The sequence below is a fragment of the Heterodontus francisci genome, chromosome 11 (assembly GCF_036365525.1).
Source record: "Heterodontus francisci isolate sHetFra1 chromosome 11, sHetFra1.hap1, whole genome shotgun sequence".
Lineage (NCBI taxonomy): Eukaryota > Metazoa > Chordata > Chondrichthyes > Heterodontiformes > Heterodontidae > Heterodontus > Heterodontus francisci.
Genome location: NC_090381.1, coordinates 47,829,694 through 47,852,780, shown reverse-complemented (window position 1 = coordinate 47,852,780; position 23,087 = coordinate 47,829,694). Strand labels below are relative to the sequence as shown.

Sequence of the window (23,087 nt, the reverse complement as noted above, 5' to 3'; positions counted from 1 at the left end):
CTGCAAGTGATGCTGCAGCAGGTGCAGAAAAGCAAGGTTGTCATATTTGGATCTGAGAGATGTCCTTCTTGAAAGTCTGCAGCAAGGCATATGTGGGAGAAGGTCACTCTCCAGATCAGTGCTTTTAGTAATTTGTGTTGATGGACGCTTCATACCCTTTTCAACTCAGTAGCCGCTTCCTAGTTTCTCACCATTAAGAAAATTTGTATTCAAAATCAATATAAATGAAACATGAATTACCAGACAAATCACAGTCAAGATATTACAAATTTCACATCCATTATCAGATACAACAAAAATGAATCCCATGGAATTACTGGGCAGTCCACTCAGCATATGTAACACCAGATTGCAGTAACACAGATCTTCAAAACTCTGAAATTCCTCAGGTAGATGTCCAGATCCTGCCTTCCAAGGTGGAGTCACCAATTCCCAATTGACAGCAGCTCCCCTTTAATTCTGAACTCCAAAGGTACAGTCTTCACCAAAAGAAATGATGTACTTCTTCAGAACCTTCTCAGTTCTGCTCAGAACAGGATTGACAGTGTAGATCCACCAGCATTACCTTCACCCGTTGCCTTCAGTGACAACCCTGTGCACTGTATGGCCGAGTCTGGTTAATCAGTTCCTCTAAATAACAGAAACTGCTCCTAGATCCAATCGTCACTTTCTCTAACCTGCCTATGAAATGTACCATCCTGCCATCTGCACTTAGATGGCTCTGTCTCCTTTTTATATGGTTCTAACCAGTTTTAGTTACACCAGAAACCTGATGTTTTTGGTTTCAATTTCTGTTAGGACAGTCTGTTCCAGTATCTCACAGGCTGTTCCAAAAAAAAACCAATCATTGCAATCAGGGTCAGTGCACCTAACAGAGCATTCGACGGGCCATCTATTCATAGGACATCTCACACATGCTCCCCAGGGTCCCACAGACTGCAGATTCCACTTAGTTTAATTTCTTACTCCATCTACACAATTTACTATACCTCCTAAGTTAATAATCTGCAAACTTGAATATATAATTCTCTACTCCTTCATCCAAGTCATTTGTATATATGGTGAAAAGCTGAGACCCCAGTGAATTGCAACTTGTCACATCCTAATAATCATTGAATGTTTCCTTTATCCCTACTCTGTCTCCTTACACCCAACTAATTACCAACCTATGCCTCTAGGTTACCTTCATTTTCATGCACTTTTACTTTTGATAGTCTCTTGTGCAGAACCATATCAAATGCCATCTGAAAGTTTATACATACTAGGTTTATGCATACTCCCCCATCAAGTGACTTCCTCAAAAAATTTAATGAAATTAGTGAGACATGACTTACTCTTCACAAATCCATGCTGACTCTTTTTGATTAGCTCTTACTTGTCCAACTGCTCAGTCACTCTCACTCTGTCTCTAATGATCGAGTCCAGTAACTTCCCTACAGCAGGCCAGTCTGCAGTTAATTGGGACAGAATTTTAACCTGAAAGTGGGTGGAGTGCATCGAGGGCCAGACGGCAGTGGTGGGGGGTGGTAGGGGATTAAATCCTCAAAAATGCCTGACAGTTGTGAACTCAACATGATCCTGCTCACTTCCTGCTTTAACCAGAGTGCGTTCAGAGGCACACAGAAAATCCCCAAGGAGGTGTTAAATCACTCATTTAAATATGCTAAGAAGCAAATTATTCTGACTTTAGTCCAGTATTCTGGCTTTCACAGCCAACACATGGATTTCCGAGCTGTGTGAAACTCACCAGGTGTCAACAGTGGGAATTCATTGATCTATAAAATTGACAGGCTGGAAAGCTTTTAAAGACCAAAGCTGCAGAGCGGCATCCTTAACTCGGTGAAAGGCTTATGCTCACAGGACTTGTTCTGAGAGAATGCTTTCACTGCTTTGCAGGTGATTTCTACCATTTTGGAAGTCTTTTCTTTCACCTTGCATTTTACTCACCTTGATCTGCACTTCCCTGCTGTCAGCCTTCGCTGCAGCACAGGAGCAAGTTATGCAGCTCCACCCTGGACCTCTGATGAAGAACGGTAACAGCAACACCAATCGCACCAGCAGCAGCAGTTGCCTTCTCCTCAACCACCTGCTCTCCACAGGACAGAGGTGATGGACACAGAGCTCCAGCTCAAAGGAGTTGATTAACTCCAGCTCATGGTATACAGGCAGAGGATCAGCTTTTTTGACATGACTAAGCAACAGTGCCCCAGAGGCTTAGTTTTTCAGGGAAAATCTTCGCTGATATCTGCAGCCTCCCAGAACAAGACCTCCTTCCCATTGCACCAGATGGACTCCCATTGCCAGTCAAGGTCACCACAGCCCTGAATTTCTTTGCCTCCGGATCCTTCTAAGGATCTACTGGTGACACCTGCAGACTTCACAATTTGTGGTCCACAAGTGCATCTTCCAGGTGACCGATGCCAAGTTTGCCAGGGCTGCCAATTAAATCCAGTTTGACACTGATAAGGCTAATCACAATGAGAGGGCTCTCACATTTGCTGCAGTGGCTGGATTCCAACAGGTACAGGGAGTCATAGACTGCACACATGTGGCAATCAAGGCACCCTCTGATCAACCAACAGTATTCGTCAATTGAAAGGGATTCCACTCCCTCAATGTTCAGCTGGTATGTTACCACCAGAAGGTTTTCATGCATGTTTGTGCAAGATATCCTGGAAGCTGCCATAATGCCTCCATTCTGCGCCAGCCACATCTCCCACAGGTCTTCGCAAATCCAAGCAGAGTCAATGGATGGCTCCTCGGAGACAAGGGCTACCCTCTAGGGAGTTGGTTGTTGACTTGTGAAGGGCCCTACCACTGATGCGCAGGAAAGATAAAAACGGTGCCACATGAGCACAAGACCACTCATTAAGCAAGCCATTGCTTTGCTGAAGATGTGGTTCAGGTGCCTAGACAGATCTGGGGGTGTACTTCAGTGTTTACTAGCAAGATTGCATGGAATGCTAGTGGTCAGCTGTTCCTTACACAACATTATGTAGCAAAGAGGACTGGAGCTGCAGAAGGAGGAAGGTGATGACGACTCTGCATCCTCAGAGGAGGAAGAGGAAGAGAATGAGGGGTAGCATGAGGAGGAGCCTGATGCAAAGAGGGTGCTTGTAGTCACTCATTTTTCAGTTGGAGATGCCTGCAACAGACTCATACAGGCACAGTTCAGGTAACCTGAGTGTGTGAAGTCTTATGGCACAACAGTGTTGAAACCACTGCCCCCCCAACCCCAACCAACACAGTCATTCCCACAGACCAAAATCCCTCCATCTCATTCACACCCTTTGCTCATCTTCTTCTCTGGTCATACCATTCTCCTTAAGGCTAATGACCATTCGGAAGGTGGGAGGCAACAATGGAGAAGACGGGACAATTAAAACTTGAAAGAAATTGCATGATTCATTTACATTTTCCAATACATTAAGACAGTGACATTTTTATAATCACCATTTTGCAACTAACTAGTCTTTCTTTTCCTTTTCGTATTACTTCTACATAGTGCTACCCCTGTGGCTTCAGCAGAGCTAGAGACAAGCTGCTAATTTTCCTGTTCTGACAGTTGAGATGCCTGTGGTGGATGTCCTCTGGGTTTGTGGACACTGAAGGCCCTGCAAAAGACTGCTCCACCTGCAGTTATGAATAGGGCAGACTCGACCATCAGAGAAGAAGGCAGCATGTGGAGCACTGACTGAGAGGGGCTGGAGCAAGGGATGAGAAATGGGAGGTCCTTGAGCACAGCCCACACTTCCATGTGCTCTTTCTCCATCTTCCCTCTCATGGCACATCTGCAATTCTCTGCTCACCAAGAGCTGGAGATCACTTGGCTGCATTTCAGACTGGCATTGAATGGCCAAGATGAGGCTTTCCTCTATCCTGTGTAGAGAGGCAGAATAAGTGTGCAGGCTATTGGTAAGGGCCACATGCGCCTGTTTGCCAGCTGCATCTGATTCCCTGTGTAGGCAGCCTCTCTTTCCATAGAGGTGGACATCAGAGCAAAGGTCTGAGACATCATGTCACTCAGGTTTGAGACGGATTCCTCCAATCGCTCTCCAATTGTGCATAGTACAACTGAAAATGCTGACAGAACTTCACACATTTTCTTCTTTGTGGATGAGCCTCAGCATCTGTATCCAGCTGAGCAGAACTTGGAGTGTCCTATGCCCTCCAACGGGGATTCTCCACTGCTGTCCTGTCTCCAACACCTGCTCTTGCTCACTTGTGATGTATCCCTCACCATGTGACAACCTAGCTAACTGCCTTGGCGATCCCACTGAGGTATGTGTATCTGTGCTGGTGGAGGGTGCACATGAGTCATGTGACAGTGCTTTCTCAGAGTGTACGACCTCCTCTGAGGATACCTCGGCCTCATCCCACTCCAGCTCCTGTATCAGGCTTGAATGGCTTGTGGGAGATGAAGGACATGAACTAGAACTGGCATGGGGAAAGGGTTCAAAATCGTAATTGTGCAGATGTTTACATTTCAGTTAGTGGTGACAGCAAATCAACATGAGTGAGTGTTATGTGCCAGGTGGCAGTGTGATTTCTAATTTTGTCCCCAGGTATCTGGGAGATCCCCATCTCTCCATCACCAATGGCAATGCACTCCAGCACCCTGCCAATCTTCAAGGCCTCTTCCGCAGCAGCAGTCAGGGTGATTATTACTGGAGGGGCACACTGCGTTCTCTATCTGTCCTTGGAGTTCTGCATTTTTTTCTCCTGCAAGGAGAGAAAGCAGAGATTTATTAGTGTGAGAAATGGATTGCATGGAGAGGATGGATTGACAACATTTGTGGAGGATGACTGTGAAGGTTGGGTGTGAGTTGTCAATAAGCTGAGGGTGAGCGTGAGTGTTAGATGAGGATGTGAGGAGATGACTGGAGGGAGAGGAATGAGTGGAGCTACAAGATGTGTTGGTCTGAAGAGTACTGTCCAGGAGAATGCTGAGAAAGTCAGTGTGTAGGGGTTGGCATGTGAAAGTGGGACGCCACTAACCATTCTTGCCCTCATGCAGTCATTGACCCTCTTGTGACACTGAATTTAGGTGTGAGGGATTTGAGAGGCTGGCCTCTTCCTCCTATCCACGGGAAACATACTTCTCTCCGGGTTCTCACAGTCCACAGCAGAACCTCCAGGGAAGAGTCAGAGAACCAGGGTGTAAACTTTCCATGTTGGGCTTCCATTTTTGTGTTTGCTAAAGCCTTAGGAACCAATCTAGAATGCAGCTACTCTGACCCTGCTTGGGTCCCTTTCAATAGAAATCCTTCCATTTACAGGTGCGGGAGTGTCATCATGCCCACGCTCTGTGACTGGTCGGGAAATCCGGAAGTGGAATGCTAATGCTGTGGCTGAGTTAAAAAGTCATGGAAAAGCCCACTCCAGCAACAATCAGATTCTCAACCTGTAGTCAGCCCCACTGCTGCAAGCGGGTTAGTTACGTGAAAATTCTGCCCTTAGTGTCTCCCTCCCTCTCTTCTTAAATAATAGTGACATTTGACATTTCCCAATCAATAGACACAATTCCTGAATATAGAAAGCTTTGGAAAATTATAGATATTTCGCAGCTATTTCATTTAATATCCCAGTGCAGAAACCATCTTCGTCATGGAGCATTGTCTAGCTTAAATCCTGTTATTTTTGCCATTACCATATTTTTGAAAAAACTTGTATTACATCCACTAAATTCCTTCCCTTGACTTATTTTTAGGTTCCCTTTTTTGTTTCCTCTTTCTCCACTGAAAGTGATCTCTTGGTAAGGTAGTAAAGATCTATCAGTGCCCCTGGAATCATACTCCAGGAAAAGTCAACACCTTCAGCAAAGAATGGAAGAAAATTGCAGGGTTAGTGGAGGTGTGGAGAAGAAATTGGGTTGAATTCAGACTAAAGTCTCAGAGATAGAAAAGAGCATGACCATACTGATGTCTCTCAAAATTGGTTGCTGATAACAATGTAACATTTATTTTTGAATAAGATTTAAGTTAGGTGAATTGAAGAACTGTACCCTGATCTTTGCACTATCCAGTACTCCATTGTTTATACATGTTTAAAAAATATTAATGACAATGACCACAGTTACTCACATCATCAAAAATACTCTGGTTGCCTCAATGTTGTCATGTAAGCCCTTGGAGGACTGTTTATGTTGGTTGGTTAGTTTCAGTTCCACAGCTTACTTTATTGATTGGAGGCTGTTACATTGTCATGACAACGTTCCTTCTTCTGCAGGTAATTGTCTGTAACGCATGGATAGTTCTGGAAAAGCTGTTAGACTATCAATCTGTTAAATGACCATCTACAGGAAGTAAATAGTATTTGTGAAAGTCCTATTTCATGGATATTAGCTCATTAGCCTGTGAACAGTACAACACAATCAAAGGTATTGGTAACGCTCAAAACCATTGCTTACTGAAGAATAGCACATACAAATTAATGGTGTAGTTCTCCATAATACAATAACAAATTACTAAAACATAGAAAACTGTTTTGTTGTCTTGTTTGTTGATACACAAAAAATACTCAGTGGCAATGCACTGAAAATGCATAACCTTAAATGCAGAGTACGGAGCTAAACAGTTTTGAAAGAATTGCATCCATCTAATCTAATGGAGGAATTCTGTGCTGAAATATAAATTCTCAAAATGTGCTGATCAACTGTGTGATGATTACAGTTGCATCAGAATGTAAAGAGAGTATGTGCGACCACTTGATCACTTGAGCGTATGTCATTGCTACATATTTTCGGAACCACATCGCACAGGTTGTTGCAATATCTTCAGAAAGGACAGGAATTCTGCATCATAGAGGGAATTATGCATATTATTTTACATTATTAATGTATTAAATACCAGTATGCATTGATGGGCTCAGTTGATCAACAACCAATTCGTTTCGTGTTATGAAAGTTTCGATTAGGATGCTCTGCCAATGCCTTGTCCTGCTGGTGTAGCACTGAACGAGAAGGTCTTGGGTTTGTTTTCCAGTCTGTGCTGAGTGAGCTGCGCTCAGTTGGGATGCTCTGGATCAGAGAAAAGAAAGATAGAAATAGTTGCATTTATATAGCACTTTTCATGACCACTGGATGTCTCAAAGTGTTTTACAGCAAATGAAGTACTTTTGAAGTGTAGTCACTGTTGTAATGTAGGAAACACAAATTTGGGGACAACAAATCCCACAAACAGCAATGTGATAATGACCAGATAATCTGTTTTTGTGATGTTGGTTGAGCGATAAATATTGGCCAGGACGAAGGGGATAACACACTTGCCCTTCTTCGAAATAATGCCATGGGATCTTTCACATCCACCTGAGAGGCAAATGAGACCTCAATTTAACATCTCATCTGAAAGACCGCACCTCTGACAGTGCGCATTCCCTCAATGCCACACTGGATGATCAGCTTTGATGTCAGCCAGTGCTGCTTCTCCTGAAAACTCTCCAGCTGAAAAGTGCACCTATGTGGACTTTGGGGGAAGATAGTCAGGGTCTGATGGAAGGCCCTCCATAAACAAAAAACTTGCAACACCCGTACGCTGAGATCGCACAAGTCGCACATGAAGGAAGACCACTTGCATATTGGAGGACTACTAGTGCCCATAGAAACATAGTCTATCAGCAGGTCATGTCTTGAGGTGGGGAAACAATTGAAAATAAAAGTTTACAAAAATATGGATTAGCACTAAATATCTGAAGTTTTTTTTGTCTTTCATTACTTATCTTTTTGAACCTGTTGGGTACAGTGCAAATCTGAATCTGAGAAAGCCTAATGCTTGTGTCAGACTATGCTGACAAATGTGCCACTATATGATAGTGTTTCGAAATATCTGTGGCTGAATCTGGCCTACTGGATCTGCTCTCATTGCAATTTTGAATCATTCATTCATCATTCTGTCAGTGGTCCCCATAGGCCATCCAGAACATTTCAGCCTGTCGGCGATGGATTATTTTATTATTCTTTAGACTCGATTCATTAGAGCTCTCAATAAATCAGAAAGTAGGTGAAAATCCCAACAGATGAGGGATATAGGAAACTCCATCTGCACAGACAGTGAGCTTCCACCAGTAGAACATCATTGAGGACATCACAGCAGCCTGGATAGTTAAAGGCTTTCTTGAAATTTAACGCATTACATGCTCAATCTCACCATGAAAGGTATCTTCCAGTCCCTATTGTCAGACAATTTATGCATCATTGGTATATGAAATCATGGGCCCGAATTTGTGGGGTTTTTGATGGCAAGCTATCAGGGCTCGCCGCCAATACCCCCTTGAATTAGACCGCAACTTTAGGATAAGCACAAGTGCAGATTAATGTGAAAATCCTGAAGTTGTTGTCTGTCATTCACTACTCTACCGCAGGCTGCACTGTGGACCTCCCTGCTTCCCCCACAAACCCCTCCTAAAGAGCTGGCAATCAGTGAAATTGATTTCTACTCTCATATTGCTGTTAGAAACCCCATAAAAAGTTAAGCTTTGTTCAATGAGGTGTAACTGGGTTTTTAACAGCAATCTGAGTAATAACTATTGCTGAACAACTGATCTGGTCCTGAAAAATATGTGGAATGTCATTAAATCCATTATGATTAACTACTAGATTTTTAAATAATGAATATTTTCCAACGTTTTTTCATGCTATTTCAGCTTCTATCTTCATGCCAGATGTATGTCACAAATTTTATTTTGCACTGTGTAAAATTTTTAATAAGTGACTTGATTATTCGTGCTTTTCATTTTCTGGTTAACTGTCTATGAGAATTCTTTAATGCGATTGGCTGCTTGGGCTGTCTGATGACATCACTAATGCTGGGAAACCCCATTAAACAACACAACAATCAACTGCATGGCATGAGAGTTAAAGTTCTCAATACAGAGATTGTGAGAACTCTCAGTGAGACTTTCTTACATCCTGTGTCAGTTTATCTGCTGCTGAAATCCATGCCTTTGTTACCTCTAGATTTGACTCATCCAATGCTCTCCTGGCTGCCTTCCCACCTTCCACACTCCATAAATTGAGTTAATCCAAAAATTTGCTGCCCATATTGTAATTTGCACCAAGTCCCGTGCATCCATCACCCCTGACCTACATTGACTCCTATCCAGCAACACTTCAATTTCAAATCAGCCTTGTTTTCAAAAACCTCTATGGCCTCATTCCTCTGTAACCTCCTCCACCCCAATTTTGTTGGATAACACGCTTGTGAAGTGAAGTGCCTTGGGATATTTAACTATGTTAAAGGCACTATATAGATGCAAGTTGTTGTTGTTGCTTCATTTGCTGCTCCAGCTAAAGCCAGAAATGAACTGAGAAACATTGTTGATTTGTATGCCTGTGTACTACAAAACACAATGTATTTACCCACAAAATCAACTCTGCTTTAAATGTTTTTTCCCTTTGGTGTAAATAGGTTTGACATGCTGGAGATACTATTTAAATTTGTTAAATTCCAATTGTTTATTGTAGGTGTAACTATGATCATGGTTGTTATTTTTAAACACATAAGGATTTTTTATCACTACTTTGGTGAAACATTTGTATAGATTCTCATGTTAATAGCCTCACCATTTCATAAATGTCTAATGTAATAATCGCTACATTAAATATGTAACATTTAAATGGTTTAAATAATATTTTGGCCAATTTCCTATTCATGAATTATATACTACAGGGTTTCTATTAACCTGATCTCCCACAAATCCTTCATAAAGGATTGCAGAAGCTGTCACCTCTAACATTGCATTGAGATAGTGCCTTTTAATGTTGAAAAATGTCTATGGTGTTTCATAGAGGCATCAGGAAAATGGACAAGAAGCCAAAAAGGAGATATTAGTTGGGGTAAGGAGATGAGTTTTAAGGAGGGTCTTACAGGAGGAAGGGAAGGGAAGGGAAGGGAAGGTGAAATGCTGACAAGGGATTGAATCTGGTACTTTCTTGCTCTGTACTTTTTGTGGAGCCTTTACCTATTTCTATAGATGTTTGCATATTTGTGAGAGCCCTGACATAATTAGAGGAGTGACTTGGAAGAACTATTGAGGCTCATGGTGGCAGGAAATTGAACTTACAAAAAGGACATGCTCTATAACTATGAGGAATATAAGCAAATATAACAACTGAAATGCTGAAATGAATTACTGTAGATGATAGAAGGTGTGGAAAAATGCAGACATGTAGAAAAGCAGACAAAATCAGCCTTTTGCATTGAAATAAAACAAATGCAAAAAGTATGTATTCTCTAGAGTTTCAAAGAATGAGAGGTGATCTCATTGAAACCTATAAAATGTTTAAAGGGATAGACAGGGTAGATGCAGGTAAGATGTTTCCCCTAGTTGGGGAGTCTAGAACCAGGGGACACAATTTCAAAGTAAGGGGGAAGCCACTTAGGACAGAGGTGAGGAGAAATTTCTTTACTCAGAGGGTTGCGAATCTTTGGAGTTCTCTACCTCAGAGGGCTGTGGAAGCTCAGTCATTGAGTAAGTTTAAAGCAGAGATTGACAGATTTCTAAATACCAATGACATAAAGGGATATGGGGATAGTGTGGTAAAAAGGCATTGAAGTGGATGATCAGCCATGGTCGTAATGAATGGCGGAGCAGGCTCGATGGGCTGAATGGCCTACTCCTGTTCCTATGTTCTCTTCACCAAATTTGCATTAGAATAAAAACAATCTTCCATTCGTGGACACCTGACTGGAAAGCCATTTAAAGTTAGTACTGGTGATTGAAGGTCGGTATTTTTGCCCCTTTAATAAAGGGAGTAATGCATTTGCTTGATAGTGATGTGTTGGAAACCTGTGCTTTGGTCTACTTTGGACTATGTAACAAAAATGTTTAAAGAACAAAAGCAAAACACTGCAGTTGCTGGAAATCTGAAATAAAAACAGAAAGTGCTAGAAATACTCAGCAGGTCAGGCACCAATTGCCGATCAAGAAACTAATGTTTCGGGTCCATGACGTTTTATCAGAACTGGAAGAAGTTCGATATGTAACTGTTTACAATCAAGTACAGCACCAGGGCAAAAAAACCCTCAGTATTATCTAACATTGTTGTACTCAGTGTTGAGGCTGTAAGGCTGTAAAGTGCATAACCGAAAGATGAGATGCTGTTCCTCGAGCTTCATGTGTGTTTAAAATATATCCATGCTTGTAATATTCAAACGAGCTTTTAGAAAATGTGTGACCATATCTGCTATCCTCTAGGGGTCACAGTCTCCGCACTATTTACAAGGACTGGTGTAATCTAACCAGCGTTCGGACAGCGAGGATGCCCACCGGTCCAGCTGCAATTAACATGATCTCCCAGTTTGCAGCATCCAATCAGGTTTATCTCAGGGAATGAATGAGCAACTGGATCAATAGGACAGCAGGTCGGCGGCGGTGCAGCGGGTTTCCAAAAGGGAAGAATAACGTCCGGAGAATGATCAGTGCGGGTTAGAGGGAGCGTGTCAATCAGCAGTGCGCGCGCGCAGTGTCCACCTGTCAATCAGCTGTATGCGCGCGCGCGGGGGCCACCTGTCAATCAGCTGTATGCGCGCGCGCGGGGGCCACCTGTCAATCAGCTGTATGCGCGCGCGGTGTCGGTCAGTCAATCCGCTGTGCACGCGCGGGGAGCCGGAGCTGGGAACAGTCGCCGAGCAAGAATAGCCGTGCAGCAAAGTTCACTTTCAACGCCAGAACATTAAAGAGACGGGGACGATTTTTTTTTCAAAGCAAGCTAAGCGATCACTTCGGTAGCAACATCTAATCATCTCCTCCGACACCTTGCCTGGTGAGTAACACGCTGCAAGTGGATTTAAATTTTACTTAAAAATAAAAACACTGGGTGTCTTTAGTCTCAATTTTAATATGCGTTACTTTAGTTACTGCAACATGTATTCTCTGCTTTTTTACGAGGAAGTATCTCAGGTTTATGTATTTTAATCCCTAAAAATGCAATTAGGAAAATTCTAGTTCTTTTTGCATCAATGAAATGTTTTCCTTTACATTCCTGATATGTTTGAGTGAAGAGAAACCCCAATTTTAAATGTATTATTTGAGTGATTAACTAACTAATTACCATGAGGGATTAAGGAGCTTTGTCTCAGCCTGGCTTGCCCTTTCCTGTGTCTATGGCGAGGACAAGTTTTGATCTTGACATCTGAAGGACAACGTGCAATGAGTGGGATGAGCTGGTTTTATCTTTTAAGAAGTAGACTTGGTGATGGGGTCAATAGCCGTTGAGTGAAGGGGGTTCAGCTGGTGCTGGGGTCACTCAGGGACCTGGCCTGGCGCCAGCACCAGCTGCTGGTTAGAAATTCCCAAGACTGGTTGGATATTTCAATTCAAATAAATCGATCCGGCTATCTGGACCCCCTGTAGGCTATTAATGGTAATCTTTCCTTCCCTCCGCCCGGCACTGTCAACATTTCCAACTCACTATGGTGAGTCAACTACTAAACTAAGTTTTTGAAAATAGACGTGCCTGGATTTTTTTATTCAAATGTATCCTTTGCACCTTTGTACAATATTAGATACAACTGGATGCATTGCTTCCTTCGTTACTTTTACAAGCAATTGAGAAAAGTCGAGTCTCTTACAATACAACTTGTTACATTTCAGAGGTGACCATCCCAATAACGAAATATGTTGTATGTTATTTTTAAGATGAAATATCTTTTTGACATGATTCAAAACTGGTGCAGTAGTGGAAGTTTCAACATTACATAGTTGCCTTGATTTCCCTAATTAAATATTGTGGGTACAAAGAAAATAATTTAGTAGTGTTGAAATAATGATTATATCCACGATTAAAATCGAATGATAATTCTGTGCAACTCTGGTCACTGGTAAAGATTGGGGCTGGGGTGGCAACAGAACAAGAGAGAACAGGAGAGACCAAAGGAAAATACTACTGATGTTGAAAATCTGCAATAAAAACAGAACATGCTGGAAACACTCAAATCAGGCAGCATCTGTGGAGAGAGAAACAGAGATAATGTTTCAGGTCCAGTCTCATGAAAGGTCATCGACCTGAAACATTGGGCTGGATTTTATGGCTTCCCCCCACCCGAGGCAGGGCTGGACCTGAGTGGGGCATGGAGAATTGCAAAGGGGGTGGAGGGCCCACTGCCAAGCGATCTTACCGGGGATGGGATAGGCCGACAACGCCATCCTGCCCAGAGGCCATTTGAAACCCTTAATGGCCAATTATGGGCCTCTTCACGCAGCAGTGGGAGCTGTCTCCGTCACATTGGGAGAGTGCCTTCTAAAATGAGGTGCCATTCCTGCGGGCTTGAAGCGGGGAGGCCCTCCTCTGTGGGCAATCTGTGGCCCATGGAGGACCTCAGTCAGGAATTACTTCATCCCCTCCCAGGGCTCCCCACCCACCGGACTGCCCCCTCCCTGCCGCCTCCACCCACGGGCCAGCCCCCTCCCCCACCTTCACCCACCGGCCTGCCCCGCTCTGCCCGTCTCCACCCACCGGACTGCCCTGCCCTTCCCCCTCTCCTCCCCCCCCGCCTCCACCCAGTGGACTGTCCCCCCCCCCTCCCCCCCTGCCTCCACCCACCGGACTGCCCTGCCCCTCCGCCTGCCTCCACCCACTGGAATGCCCCCGCTCCGCCCGCCTCCACCCGCCGGACTGTCTTCCCCTCCACCCAGCGGACAGTCCACCCTCCACCCGCCAGACTGTCCCCCCGCCTCCACCCGCCGGGCTGTCCCCCCTCCCCCTGCCGGACTGCCCCCCCCTCCCCCCGCCTCCACCCGCCGGATTGTCCCCCCCCTCCGCCCAGCGGACAGTCCACCCTCCACCCGCCAGACTGTCCCCCCCTCTCCCGCCTCCACCCGCCGGGCTGTCCCCCCTCCCCCCGCAGGACTGTCCCCCCAATCGCCCCCCGTCTCCATCTGCCGGACTGTCCCCCAGCCCCCCCCCCCTCCCCCCGCCTCCATCCGCCGGACTGTCCCCCCGCATCCACCCAGCGGCGACACAGTGGTGCAGTGGTTAGCACCGCAGCCTCACAGCTCCAGGGACCTGGGTTCGATTCTGGGTACTGCCTGTGTGGAGTTTGCAAGTTCTCCCTGTGACCGCTTGGGTTTTCGTCGGGTGCTCCGCTTTCCTCCCACAGCCAAAGACTTGCAGGTGATAGGTAAATTGGCCGTTGTAAATTGCCCCTAGTGTAGGTAGGTGGTAGGGAATATGGGATTACTGTAGTGTTAGTATAAATGGGTGATTATTGGTCGGCACAGACTTGGTGTGCCGATGGGCCTGTTTCAGTGCTGTAACTCTCAAATAAAAAAATAAAGAACAGACCATGGTCTTGGAGAGTGAGTAGGTTGGCCAAAATTTGCCTCAAACTTGTGATGGGCATAGCAGCTCATCTTAGACAAGGAACTTATACATTGACTAAAGTGAAGTATTACTCATATTTTCTCTTCTTCAGCCCTCCTTAGCCACCATCTCTCCCCGCCCACCCCCCCCCCACCCCACACGCCTCACCCAAAAAGGCAATGACTTGTTCTCGGAACAATCTGATGCACAATGGCAGTCCTCTGACCTTGCTCAAGTTGTATTCTTCAAGAGCAGAAACAACAACAGCAGTGGTCTTTTTGTTGCCCAAGGAGCAGGGGGTCTTTAGATAATTACCAGTTAAAGAACTTGACTCCTTTTTCTGTTGAATACACCACCCCCCGCCCCCCCAGTTATAGGCACTGAGACCAGTTTCCATGTCCATCCACACTGTTGTTGTAGCTTAAATGAGTTAACTTGCCACATACTTGGGACTGGATGTGGGATCTAGTTTGTATTCTTCAGTGCCACCACTTCACTGAACCATCAGGTGAGCTGCAAGAACTGCTTATGACATGGTTTAAGCCTAAGAAAATACTCCCCCCCTTCTCCTCCCCCCCCCCCCCCCCCCCCCCCCTTGGGGCTTTACTTTGAAGTTTCTTGCTTAGCTTGAGTCCACCATGAAGTGTGATTTCAGGATGAGGATTTTAAATCTCGAGTAAACTATATTCATGGGGAAGTTGTCTGTTTTAAATGCAAAATTGTTTCAGTTTGTGACTAAAATTGTAAGCTGTGGATATTTGTATCTGTGACATAGAACTGTACTATAAATTCAAGAAAGTATCACCAGAAATTGAGAAACAATTAGTAATTTGGAAGCAGACTTAATTTCAGGTGAATATTCTAATGCTGTATGTAAATTGAGATCATTTCTAACCATTTTACTTATTCCTGCTTCAACCCCCATTCTAGTTGACATTGTGAATGGTTCCATTTCCTCAGCTACTTCCTTTCAAAACTGCTGTCATTACCCACTCCTCCCAAAAACACACCCTTGACCCTTCTGTCCTTGCACACTACCATCCTATCTCCACTTCCCTTTCCTCCCCCAATTCCTTGAACATATTGTCACCTCCCAAATCCGTGCCCATCTTTCTCATAATTCTGTTTGATTCCGGTTTTCACCCCGTTACAGCATTTGAATGGCTCAAATCAATGTCATAATATCATCCTCTGTGACTGTGGTGCACTACCCCTCCTCGTCCACCTCAGTCTCTCTGCAGTCTTTGATATGGTTGACCAGTTCATCCTCTTGTGATGCCTCTCGTCTTTTGTCCAGCTGAGTAGGACTGGCCTTGCTTGGTTCCAATCTTTCCTATCCAACTGTATCCAGAGCTCATCAAGTAATGGCTCCTCTTTCCACCCCCGCATCATTCTCTCTGGAATATCCTAGGGGCCTATGTTTAGGCCTCTCCTCTTCCCTGTCTTTTTATTTAAGGAACGATGTAAATGCGTTGGAGGTGGTTCAGAGGAGGTTTACTAGATTGATACCTGGATTGAGCGGGTTGTCTTATGAGGAAAGGCTGGACAGACTGGGCTTGTTTTCACTGGAGTTTAGAAGAGTGAGGGGAGACTGGATTGAAGTATATAAGATCCTGAACAATCTTGACCAGGTGGATGTGGAAAAGATGTTTCCTCTTGTGGGTGAGTCCAGAAATAGGGGGCATGGTTTTAAAATTAGGGGTCGCTCTTTTAGGACAGTGATGAGAAATTTTTTCTCTGAGGGTTGTGCCACTTTGGAACTCTCTGCCTCAGAAGGTGGTGGAGGTGGGGTCATGGAATATTTTTAAAGCGGAGACAGATAGATTGTTGTTAGGCAAGGGAATCAAAGGTTATTGGAGTTGATGGGAGTGTGGAATTTGAGTCAGAAGCGGATCAGCCATGATCTTATTGAATGGCGGAGCAGGCTCAAGGGGCCGATTGGCCTACTTCTCCTAATTTGTATGTTAATATGTACATGGTGTCAGATTCCAGATGCTGATGGCACCCAACTCTATGTCTCCACCACCTCTCAACCATTACAGTGCCTCTCATCAGTCTGTTTGACCCCTATCCAGTTCTGGATAAACTGCAGTTTCCTCCAGTAAAACATTGGAAAGCCTTTGGCCCCCAGCACAAGCTCCAAACCTTTACCACTGATTCCATTCCAGCCATTACCTTGGGTTGAGGTCGACTGTTTACATCCATGGGATCCCTTTTGACTCTGCAACAAAATTCCAACCTCATGCCCTCACTATCATAAAGTCTGGCAACTTCCATCTCCATGATGGTGCCTGTCTCCACCCTTCCCTCAACCCATCTGCTGCCAAATCCATTCCTTTGTCCCCTCCTAAACTATTCCAATACTCTTCTCCCACCCTCCACCCCCTATAAGGTTCAGTTCATCCAAAACTCTACTGCTCATATCCCGCAACAAGTCCCACTCACCCATTATTCCGAGATTGTTGTCTTACATCGGCTCTTGGTCCATCGCACCACAAATTTGAAATTATTATCCTTGTATTTAAATCCTATCATTAGATCTATATCTGTAGTCACTCCAGCCTCTAACCTTCCGAGAACTATGTCTCTCCAACTTTGGCCTCTTGTGCATCCCCATTTCCATGGTCAACAATTGGTGGCTGTGCTTTCAGTTGCTTAGGCCCTAAGCTCTGTAAATGTCTCTGCTTCTTCATCTTTCTTTAAAAACTCTTCTTAAAAACCTATGTCTTGACCAAGCTTCTTCGGGAGCCGGGAGAAGCAGAAGTGCTTCCCGGACTCCACGCGACTCACAATCCACTCCAAACCCCTCTCCACGACTTGCCTGAGGACAGCTGCCAGTGAATATGCCAATGAAGCCCAAGGAGCAAGCTCTTTCGATCCTTTGGCCTCTTGCTCCCTCTCAATGGGCCCAGACTAATTTCTGGCTTATTGTGCTTTTAAGACCTTACAAGCATTATGAGAGCCATCATTACTAAAACTGATGTCTTGATTACAGTGGCAGGTGTCTTACTTGTTGTTTAATCTCTCTCATTGTATCCAAATTTTTGTACTTAATACATAACTTGCACCTTTTTTGTACATATAAGCATGAAATAAATAAGCTACAGTTGGCTTGTTTGTGGGAGGTAAGCATGCAAAACAATTCATACATGATTCATATAAAGAACTTGCAGCATGTAGTCTTTTCATTCTAAATAATAGTGATAAAGACAATTTTTAAAGCAGAAGAGGTACAACATTTGTTTTATGGTAGGACAGATGTTTGTATGAATTCATTTGGTAATGCACTTTGAAAGCAAATTTGCTTTGCTGTCGGTAGACTATGGAAGATGAGCTGAGCGCATTAACATTTAAAATCTGAGTCCACATTGGACTCTGTTGCCAGGGAGACTGAGAAATCACTCCAAACAGCAACAAAATTGCCTTAACACACATAGGGAAATTTGTAGCCTGTTAGATCAAGTGAGATTCAGATGGAAGCAACCACATTCACAGTTTAAAACTGAACCAATGGTTCAGCAAGTTTATTCAATGATTAGCTGAGCCTCACAAACTAACTAGGAATGCCCGAGGCTTGACCCTCAAACTATGCTGACTAAGCACAACTGGGACAATGGTGGAGCAGTGCAATTAGCCTGCGTACCCCTGTGCTAGTGTGGAAAAAAAATCACCTCGGCTTTCTCATTTGAATTCCTGAGGCTAATATATATTAATGTTGTTTTTTAAATATAAAATACTTTTCATTTATTCCAGAGTATACCACCATGATAATTGACAATTTTCCGACCTCATTTTTCTGGAAGTTAAAGTCTTTTTGAAAACAAGGCACCCCCTTTGTATCTGGTTGGGAAGAATGTCGCCCTGTCCCTGCAACTAACAACTTTGTGTTTCCTCTTTTTTTGTAGCTTAAAACATATGGGTCTAAGTATTGAGAGATAATGGGTGATTTATTGTCACTCAGATCCACTCAAAAGCTGTCATATTCATTGTTTCAGGACTTTTTATATAAAATTGTGGTAGTCAGGGTGTACATCATGCTACATTTGTGCTACCCAAGTGCCAGGCACTGATCATCTCCGCTTGACATTCAACAGCATTATAGTCACTGAATCCTCCACCAACAACATCCTGGGAGTTACCATTGATCAGAAACTTAACAGGACCAGCCATATAAATACTGTAGCTACAAGAGCAGGTCAACGGATGGGAATTCTGTGATGTGTAACTCACCTCCTGGCTCCCCAAAGCTTGCCCACCATCCACAAGACACAAGTCAGGAGTGTGATGGAATACTGTCCACTTGCCTAGATGAGTGCAGCTCCAGCAGCACTCAAGAAACTCAACACTATCCAGGACAAAGTAGCCCACTTGATTGGCACCCCATCCACCATTTTAAACATTCATTCCCTCCACCACTGGTGCATGGTGGCAGCAGTGTGTACCATATTTCTACAAGATGCACTGCACCAACTTGCCAAGCTTCCTTCCACAGCACCTTCCAAACCTGTGACCTCTTCCACCTAGAAAGACAAGGACAGCAGATGCATGGGAACACTACCACCTGTAAGTTCCCCTCGAAGTCACACACCATCCTGACTTGGAACTAAATCGCCATTCCTTCGTTGTCACTGGGTCAAAAATCTGGAACTCCCTCCCTAACAGCATTGTAGGTGTACCTAAGCCAGATGGACTGCAGCGGTTCAAAAAGGTGACTCACCGCCACCTTTTCAAAGGCAATTAGGAACAAGCAACAAATGTTGGCCTTTCCAGTGACACTCACATCCTATGTATGGATTTTTTAAAAAGGTGCAGTAAATATATAAATTTGAGAAACTTCAGGTCAGATAAAATCATTTGCCCTAATCATAGAACACAAGCTAAATAAATCTGGAATTTGATGGAACTGTTGTTGCAGAAATTGGTTGCAGGTGGGTCATGATAAAAAGATGTCAATATGTTATTAATATTGCCCAACTATTTTATACAACAGGAAATAATTGTGAAAATATAAATGAGGATTTGCTAGATTAAGGAGAGTTCTCATTGAGATAAACTTATCTTGGTTAAACAGTCTAAATAGTTCTGAGCCTAAATCAATTTCTTTATCAGCTATGTGCTGCTGCATCTTTTTATAAACTTCTGCAGCCATATCTGCAAATCTAATATCTAGATATTGTTGTAACTTCTTCGCAACCAATTTTTCAGAGTTCTGGTTTTTAGCTATTTTTAAAATGCATACCAGAACCATCTATATTGGGCATTAAATGCATAAAAAGTAAAATGTATTAACCTTTCAGTAGTATAGGTTTAACTGTGTTAGCGTTAATCGGGAGGAAAATATATAAAGACTTGATCTTGTACCATTGATCTGTAAAAGCAGTGTTGTTGGATGTAGCTTTGTCAAGTATATGACAATACTTGTGACATTACCTTTTAAAAAATGTTAAATTGCACCATTCTTTGGAAGTACAGACATATAAGAAACAACAAAGCATTTGAGAATTCAAAGAAAAATTTATAAGAAATAGGATCTGGAGTAGACCACACAGCCCTTCAAGCCTGCTCCAGAGAAAGAATCCTATTGTTATTTCCAACCCACCCCACTTGCCACTTCTCACACCAGACTCCCAATCTGACTCAGCTGGGGCTGGCATCCCATACAGTCAGATCGTAGGCAGGAGAGCGAGTTAATCCTTTTAGCCACTCTACCTTCCCTTAAATTATAGAATCATAGAATAGTTTCAGCGCACAAGGCAGGCATTCGTCCTGTCATGTCTCTGCGAGAGCAACTGAGCTCGTCCCACTCCCCTGCCCTTCTCTTAAATTTTTTTTCGTTCATTCATTTCTAAATAGACATCTGATTCTGTTGTGTGCTGATGACAATACTGTCTGGAGGTCTGATTGCTGTTTTTGTTACAGTTCAGTAAGTTGCATAAGTGTACATGAATTGGGACTGGCAGCAAATCTGCTAAAATCTGTATGGTGTGTATTGGTTCTTGAAGTGGACCATATATGCACTCTGGTCCATTTTATAAAATGGATTATATTTTTTAACAATTCTTGTGAGCTTTTGCAGTTAATCTCATTTAAAAAAAACTAGCGATTAAATTTATTTGCATATAAACTTGCCAAACTCTGAAATTTGATGCCTATATATATTTGCAGTTTTCAGTTCTGGCTTTTCTGTGTTTTGCAATAGATACACAAAAGATAGTTAAAAAATTTAAAGTGAGTTACTAATTTAAAACATTGAATTTTGAACTAGCTTCTTTATGATGTACACAATTTATGAATTTAACATGCACCATTAGCCGAAGTTGCTGAGTGCTGTTGGGAACTATGTAGTTAACCTTTTACAGTGTGTATATGTGTGATGGAGAATAAATACATATACAATTTTCCCACTCATTGCACGTAAGGCATTACATTACCTGTGTTGTACTTTGGCATGTGCAGCAATGGCCAGTTATATGCAAATTGATTACATTTCACATTTGTAAGTCATAGTCAAATGGAACTTAGTAACTTAAAATGCATTCCAAATATTTACCAATACAATTACTCAATGTTTTTATTTTCAAAATCTTTTCAATCATAATAAATGAGAACTTAAGTCGATTTTCCGTTTCATAGTATCTATGAATGTAATATAAATCTGTCTAATTGCTCAAAATACTTTTTTAGAAATATTTTTGCCCACTTTTAATTGCCCTCAGCCTAGTAAATATATAAGAAAGTAAGGGCGCTGAAATTCCATGGGGTTTCTCCCAGTCTCTTACTATAACTCCACTGGGACTCTGCAACCTGCTCCAGCCATCTATCCCCTTTCAAATCCTGTGGTCCTCTGACTCTGCCCTTTGTGCCTCGCCTATCCCATCTCCCCCACAATTAGTTGTAGAGCCTTCAGCCATCTCTATCCTTCTTTCTGCAACTCCCTTCCTAAACCTTTGTGCCTCTCTACTTCTTTCTCTCCACCAATAAAACTTATTTTCAACCAAGTTTTTAACTACCTTTCCTAAACTCTTCCCTCCATAGCTTGATGCCAGTTATCTTTTTTCCATTGTGATGCATCTAGGCTTTTTAATGTTAAAGGTACTATATAAATGCAATTTTTATCTGTCTCTTGCTTTCATCTGCCAGTTTGATCTAGGACACGTAAATGCATTTCTGTATTGCTTGATGCTTCTTGTTGAGTAGCATTTTATTTGTTGCCTTGAAATGTGTTCAAACAATTCTCAGCAGTGTTGTGCAAATGCAGGACTGTCTATGGAAAAATCATACACTAATAATATTTCAGTCGAGTCGTTGCAATGTACAGTGCTACCACTTAGTGGCAGGAATCCGTTATCAAAACAACGTAAGTACTTGCTGTACCAAGTTTCTTCCTTTTGTCTTCCTCTCCCCTCCCCATTCCTTATATGTAGTTTTTGAAAAGCCAACCTTTTTCCTGTTCCTTTTCTCGCTTTCCATCTCTGCTGAATACTTTGATTCCTTGTTTTAGTATTCTCCCATGGATGCTGACTGTCCATCATTATCTTAGCCAATTGACACATTGCTTATGTTTGATCTTTGATGTTGTGTTCGCAGACTATTTGGGGATGGAAGAGGCACATGGTGGCAGGGGGGAGAGGGCTGCATCAGAACTAAAATGGAATCCTCATTGGAACTGAGTCCTGCTTGAGATATTTATGATCAAGATAAGGAGCTAGACACTGACATTTTATTTTTTTTTAAATCTCCTTAATCATTGGATACAGTTGTTCTGTTTGAACTGAGTTCAATTAATTCAGCATTGATTGTAATTTGGCTGAGCCACAAGATACTGAATTATTGGAAAGCTTTTCTTTTTCTTTCTCCCTTTTTCCACTAGAAAACTCCTCCTTTGTTCATATTCAGTTTTAGTAAACTAGTCTACTGACTGTATATAGTAAACTGGAATATAAAGAGTAGAAAAGTATTTTGAAGTTATGTGGTCTTGGATATATTTTTAATGTGAAAATATAAAATGGAATACTTTACAGTATTTTGCACTTTGAGATATTTATCTTGGGTAAATGCCTAAGAATTATTGAACAGTAGCATTCAATGCGGCAATATTGTGTTTTAACAGAATATGGGACAATACTTAATTTATTTTCACAGTTGTGATGTTCATTGTCATAGGAGTGTTTATTGTAGCAGATATAATATCTTCATGTAGTTTATTGTTTTAAAAGGGATGTTAATTTTTCTACTTCTATGAACTTTGCCTAGCACATGTTGTGAAATTGTGGCATCATTTGTACCTTTTGTGTACAAATTAAGTGAAATAACTCGTATGTCATTCCAGTGAATCGATAAATCATTTACTGAGGTATTGCCTTTTATTCTCCGGCTATTGACCATACTACAGGTTTTGCACCTCCCTTACATGTTTGCATAGAGCGCCTCTCCCAGCAGTTTAAAAATTAAGTATGCTATTGTCTAAACATTTAAATTAACTGCAGATGGGTTTGAAAGTACAGTACAAAGAACCCCTTGAGCACTCTTAAACCCAGTTTAACAACGCACTGGAGTTGTCGTGCATGTGATGTCAAAACCAAATGGTGTGAGACTCTGGCCTCCAGGGGATCTCTCTGCTTCTGTCTAGAATTAGGTCAGGCCCAGACGCTGAATGAATACAACTTCAATGTTGTGAGAAAGTAGAAGCCAGTTTAAAGCAATACTAACATTGTAGTATAGATATTTACTAAAGCAAGATCATATAATACAAAAGGATAGTGTTAAATACCACTATAGGATGGGGATC

The 23,087-nt window shown here is 42.7% G+C and overlaps 1 protein-coding gene across 2 annotated transcripts in view; it reads left to right on the top strand.

The window, feature by feature from the left end:
* The first annotated feature begins 11,339 nt into the window (after positions 1-11,339).
* Positions 11,340-23,087, top strand: part of LOC137374864 (SPRY domain-containing SOCS box protein 1-like) — a 234,642-nt gene continuing 222,894 nt past the window's right edge. For both annotated transcript variants that reach the window (XM_068041422.1, XM_068041424.1), the window contains exon 1: positions 11,340-11,761. The gene's annotated coding sequence lies outside the window, so the exon portion shown is untranslated. The remainder of the gene's footprint in view (positions 11,762-23,087) is intronic.